This window comes from Onychostruthus taczanowskii, unplaced genomic scaffold, assembly GCF_017590055.1.
Source record: "Onychostruthus taczanowskii isolate IOZ18803 unplaced genomic scaffold, ASM1759005v1 scaffold60, whole genome shotgun sequence".
In the NCBI taxonomy this organism is placed as follows: domain Eukaryota; kingdom Metazoa; phylum Chordata; class Aves; order Passeriformes; family Passeridae; genus Onychostruthus; species Onychostruthus taczanowskii.
In genome coordinates, this window is record NW_024503680.1 from 4,148,952 (window position 1) to 4,155,433 (window position 6,482).

Below are 6,482 nucleotides of genomic sequence, written 5' to 3' on the forward strand. Positions count from 1 at the left end.
TGATAAAGGTTTTGACAAGGGAAAGAGCAGGGGGTCTGCCCTGAGCCATTTGCTGCACTTTCAGTCTCAAGTCACCTTTTCAGAGCAGTGCAGACACAAACATGAATCAGAAAAGATTGCACAGTCACCAAGCTCTTTTCAGCACTGCATCGTTTTTCCTGGTAGCCTGGCAATCCCCTGGGCTGAGGTACACTCTCTGCTTTGTCCAGGGCTAATAGGTATCATCAGGGATGGAAAGGTACAGGCTGCATTGAAGACTGAAGAAAAGACATAGCTGAATTTTTTCTCAAATTCCCAGAAAGCCATCAACTGTCACTGGAGCTCTGGTCAGGATACTACAGCTCCTTGGAGACTGTCCAGGCTCATAAAAACCCAACAGGCCTCTTCCTGCTTTTTTGACTCCTTTAGGTTCCAGCCTAAGTTGAATCCTGAAGAAATAAGGATTTTGGGCCCACAGCAGACTGAGGCTTTCTTGAAAATCCCAATTGACACTTCCCTATTAATATTAAAGATCTGTCTGGTTTTTGCAAGTCATCTTTATTTCAGGCCTGATTCATTTATCAAATACTCACAGATCAGCCAAAGGCCAGGGCAGTACATGGAAATGTTTTAACACGTTCACTCTTGGATTGCCAAACATTATCCAATTATCTATGCTAATGCCAGCTGCTTGGAACATGGAAAGCCTCTAATACAGAAAAACCTGTGGTAAAGAAACAATGAAATGAGAATAGCTGAAGATGTCTCCCCAGGCTGGGTGAGACAGAGATGCAAAGGTATAATTACAAATGCACACCTAAACATTTCGCAAACATGAATATATCAAGGGATTAAGTCTTTGTAGCCCCAGGAATAGAGGCAGAGTGTGTCTTTTAGGTTTAAATTGGTTTTCTAACAGATTTCTTGGAGGAAGCACCAAATAACTGCTGCAAGCCCTTAACTACAAGTACTACCAGCCACTAGATGTCCCAGAGCTGCACTCGAACTGCACCCATCAGCTGCAGACAGAGGGAGGGCAAACTTGGCAGTGCAGGAGACAAGGTATAATTTAACAGACTAACTGATTTGTCTAGAATCAGCACATGTATGTCCTTCTTTAGGGCTTGTATTTTACCTGTGATGGTTTGAGGAAATAAGGGATCTGAACACATGGATCTGAGGAAGAGTTCCCACATCCCAAAGCTGGTCTTGCTTCGTTTATTGTCGCCTTAAACAAGGGTACAGCAACACTGCTACCAGTACAGGAAAGCAAAGAGGGATGGGAAAGCTGACACTTCAGTGTTAATAAGCACCTCAGAGCAGCAATATGGGAGAGCAGAAGGCAAACATTTCTGATCTTGTCAAGCTGGTGTAACTGTGGGATCTGCACGTGCACTGAAGGTGCAATGTCAAGTTGCTTTTCTTTTCCTGTTCCTCATTTGTGGTTCAGCATCTTTGCTCAGCAAGCTGCAGGGATGCAAGTTTCTATACACACATGCACTGTTCTGCACCCACGTTTCTCCATTTCATTGCTTTGCTATAATATTCAGAAGTGTTGTGATTCTGCATTTGACCCAGGAGAAAGCTGTGAACAGCTCACTCCGAGGAAAAATCCAGAAAATGGCTCAAGCATGGCTTGTGCTCCTTCCACACAGAAGTGGTTTAGAAACATTCACCTTTTTGACATCCTGATGCCCACAGGGCCTCCTTCAGCCTATGTTTAACCTCCCTTCCCCTCCAGTTCTTGGCTAATTCTTCTCTCTGAACCATCTTTATGATGATCAGCCATATCTGTGCTTGCATGAAGCCTGCAGCACTGGAGTGTTGTGTTAGGGCTCCCCTGTTTCTCTTCTCCATGTTGCTTTGCTGCTCGATCCATCTGATACAGCCCAAGCAGAATAACTTTGCCTGACATGCACAGCATACCCTGACACTGCTCTGAATACACCCTTCACACATGGTTGGGATTTTGGGGTGCTCAAAAACTCTGGGGAAAAATCCTCAAAGCCCACAGCTCTGCTTCCTGCTTGAAGTCATCTCCTACACATGATTTTTTCCTGTTTATCAGGAAAAACAGAGACTGTGGTCCTGCAACGGTCCCAAATTTGCCTCTTTCCTATGGCACTCGCTACACAATTGCTATTTCTTCTCTGTCAGAGCAGTAATTCAATAACACACACCAGGATCCAGCCAGCATGTCCAATAAAGGAACAGAAGCAATTTAATGTGATTCATGATCAGGACTAATCATGACAGGACTAATTCTTTGGCATTCATTCCTCGGAGTAAAGAGTCAAGGAAAAAAAGATATTCTTGATTAGATTCTAAGAAAGTAGAGGAGTCTACAGCCTCTTCACAGGCAGAAAGGAAGGGAAATGAATCCAGGACATAATGTTTTTTTGGTAAGTGACCCCCTGCACTGCTGGATGAGGAGGGAGAAAGGATTGTGTCAGAGAACTGTGGTGCTGCCACTTGCCTCCTCTAAACCATTCCTTCCAGAGTGTAAAAAATTTCAGGAGACAAGGCTGGATGTGACAGTAAAAGGTTCTTGAGGTACTGTGGTATCTTGCTTGCTTCCCTTTGATACATCAACTACTAAGCAGGGTGAGACAGAAATGGGGTTTTGGATGCAGAAAGGTTGCATGGGGGCATCTGCTCTCCATTCTGGTGCAGAATGGTGGTGTCATTTGTGCTTGGCAGGTCCTGAGGATGAATGAGAGAGAACAAATGAGAACATCAGAAAGAAACCATTTATTAATGCTTCCCTTGCTAGGAAAATCCATCGTGTCAGTCTCCTGTTCCTTCTACCTTACTTACAACCCAGTGACACTGGGTGACATTTTTAGCTTAGTCATTTTATCAAGGCTGTGAGATAAATCACTGCCCAGTGCGGGAAATGAGCTCAGCAACATTTATAGCAGTGAGGGGGTCTCATGAAATCTTAATTTAATGACCTTTGAGTAAGAATAGAGGCAAATATACATCCCTGTCAGGCAACCACATCCTGGCCTCAGTCAAATCCTGCCATCTATTTCTCTGGCTGTTCTGATCCTGTGCTGCAAACCAGCCCAGCTCTCAGATGATCCTCTCCTTCAGTCTAATGGGAGTGCTCAGAGAGTTCATTTCTGCAGCCAAAGCTGCAGGCAAGAGGGACAAAACCCTTTCCCAGGATGCAGCAGTGCTGGTGAAAGAGCTGTCAGTCACCAGGACTGCCAGGCAGCTGATGGTTAATGCCATCTAAAGGCAGGCATGGAGGGAGCAGCAGAGGCTGCAGCCTTGCTCTTCTGGAACCTGTCTGTGACCAGAGGAGCCACAATCAAGACCTGTTACAGCATTATCACATTCATCTGACAAAGCTGTCATTTTGCACTTGGGGCCAGGGGAAGCCCCATGATGGGCAGGATGGCAGCCAAGCCTCGATCTATGCATGAAGTGACACCCCTGTCACAGTGCCTAGGGACCTCCTGTGGCATGTATGGCCCTGTGGTTAATGGCATTAACCCAGGCAATAATTGTAAGGGATCAGGATGATGTTCTGGGAACTGTACCCCAAAAGCTCAGGATGACAAGTCCACAGTGCAGCTGCACAGAGCTTGTGACCAGCAGGCAGCAAGACAAAGCACAGAGTGGGCTCCTGAGCAGGTGAGCTCAGACTGCCCAGGCTGTTACACTCCTCGAGTTGTCAGAGGACTGGTGTTATGGTCCTTCATAACACATCCCTTCAGTGCCTCTTTATCTGCCCACTTCTCTGTCTATGGCCAAGCCTCTGTGCTCTTCTCTTCACATATATCTAAATAAAGGAAGAAATCAAAAGAAACAATGGAGCAGCAGTGATGCCACTACTCCCATGATCATCATTATTTGTCATATCTACCATCAGTTATGGTTTGTTTGTGCTGGGTTTTATCCAAAAGCATGGGAATAAGATATTCCTCACCAGAGGGAACACAGAGTGCAGTTTAGGATGTGATGCAACAGGTGGGGGTGTTTGAGGCTGGCAGGAACCATCGCTCCCTGTTTGTCTGTGTGGCAGATCTCTCTGGCCCTGGGCAGGAGGCAACCAGGGAGCCTCTCACCTGCAAGGAAGCAAAGAGAAAGTGTTTGCTGTCAGCTCAGCCCGGTGACAAGGACAGGAGCACTCCTCAGAAGTGCAGGAGTGGCTTTGCCAGGAAGCTGAACTCCTGGGTGGTGGGACGTGGCTGTCAGGAAGCCCGGCCAAATGTCTCAGAGAGCCTGTGACGTGGCACTGCTTCGCCACCACACACACACCATCTGCCACCAGCCGTCCCCAAGCACAGCCTCAATGTGTGCCTGCTCTGCAAAGCAAGGCTGCAAATTAGCTCTGAGAGAAGGAGGCTGGTAGCAAATGCCACCCCACACAGGCTCTGAAGTGAGGTGGGGGCACTGCACGGTGTCCTGGCCACCAGTGTCTCCCATGGCTGAAGCCAAGGGCTGCTCATTCTGCCCAGCTCACACAGCCACCATGTCCACGGGGCAAAATGACTTCCTCGTCAGGGGCTTCTTCACAAAAGTCTGAAGAAACTTCCCTAAAGAGAGAGAGAGGAGACAGCTCACAGTGACAGGCTGACTCTGTGCTGTGTTGGGGTGGTGGAACACGTGCATGTGCCGCCCCTTGCACCTTGGTTTGCTTGAGTAGGTTTGGAGCCCAACTCCCTGGCCAGCACAGGGTCCATCAGACTGCTGATTCCTCTGCCAACCTCATTCCTCCTTTCCTCTTCTGCAGCTCAGACACTCCTGGTTTCCTCATGAGATGCTGCAGGGCTGAGTCTGCCTTCCATCCACAGCCTGGCCATGCAATGCACACTGGTCCCTGCCATGGGAGCAAAGATAGGCTGGAACTGGTGTTTGTTTTCTCTAGGGCCTGTCTCCCACATGTGGTCCTTTGCTTTCTTTACTGGTAGAACTCCCCCTGACCTAGAAGAATTTGCCATTGTAAGTGGAAACTATTCTTGATAAGCACTAGGGTGTCACAGATTTTACTGTCCTCTACCCTCTCCCTTTCCTCTCTTAATTTTCTTGCTGTTGGAGACAGCCATCTGCTCTGCCTACCCCAGGGTTCAGCCCTTGGGATTATAATATCTCCAAGCAGTCCTGAGTACAGGAAAGCTATGAGCCAGTAGACTTTGTGAGGAAGCCTCATGGGAACAGAGTGAGAAAATAGCAGGCCCAGCCTAATCATCATCTTGGAGCACTCCCTTCACTTGGGAAGCTGAGACCGGCGGCAGAGAGAAGCTGCTCTGTGTAATCACTGCTGCACATGGAGCAAACCTGTGCCAGGCATCTTTCTTGGTTTCCAGGCTGCTTGGCACCTGTCTGCCACCCAGCTGAAATCCAGAAACTTTGCAAAGAAAAAAAACGCCAATCTTCTGAACTGCTTAGTAGTGAGCTCCTTCCCAAGAAGGAAAATGTGGCTTTCAATGCAGCTCCTCTTCTCCAGGGGTTTACTGTAATCAGCTGCAGCCTGACAGCACCGTGAGGACTCCAGCAAAGCCCAGATCTGTGACACGGTCAGCAGAGGCTGGACAGAAAGAGCTGGCACCTTAGGATTGTCCCTTGCCTGTCCTTCTGCAGACTGGGGCTCTGGTGCAGCTGCACGGAGCTGATAACCTGCTGCACTGCTTCATGGGCACATCACAGAGCTGGAGGGATTGACCCCCAGGACTCTTTGTCAAAAGGGTGGAATGTAAAGTCCAGCCTGGCCAGGAAAATCAGTGCCTGCCTGCCCAAAGGCAGGGTGAGCTCAGCAGGCTGTGCAGTGGACAGCTAGCACTGACAAAGTTGTTTCTTTGAGAGTAGGGCTGAGCTCCACCATCCAGGGCATTTTCCCTCCTCCCTCAGGAAACAGAACTGTGCTCCACTTTTTCCTCTAAGAACTTTCTTTTCTCCCTGCAGTCTTTAGTTAACGAGACTTCCCCGCTCCAGAAACTCCGAAAAAAAAGTAAATTGTTGCCAACTTTCTTCAAGATTCCGTTACAAGGAGTCCAATAAAGCACAGGAATAGATCTGATTTGCTAGAAAGTAGGACTTTTTTCTCCCTAGAGCTTGTTCCTATTGCCACAGAGAAAGCTCCAACACGGTGATCCACCTGCACCTGGGAGTGTGGTAGGAACAAACCCAGAGGCAGGTGGTGGATCCCTGGCTCAGCAGAGCTCCTGGAGTGCTGACGAAGGGCTCCGTGCTGCTGCTCTGTCCATGATCACCTGGTGGGATTCTCAAGTAGGGCAGATGTACATGGACTCTGTTTCTCTGACCCTCCTGTCAGGTATTAGCTGTACGTGCTGGAGATTGTGTCTGTAAAGGATTGATGTAAACAGAAAGTTTGATAGAAGAGGTGACAAGGAGTGAGCCACAAAGAGCCTTGCAAAAAGGTGACAAGGAGTGAGCCACAAAGAGCCTTCCAAAGAGGGAGCTGGGTGTCTGGGAGTTTTCAGATCCAGGCTGAGTGTTGTCCTACTGAAGTGGAAATATGGAAAGTGCCACAG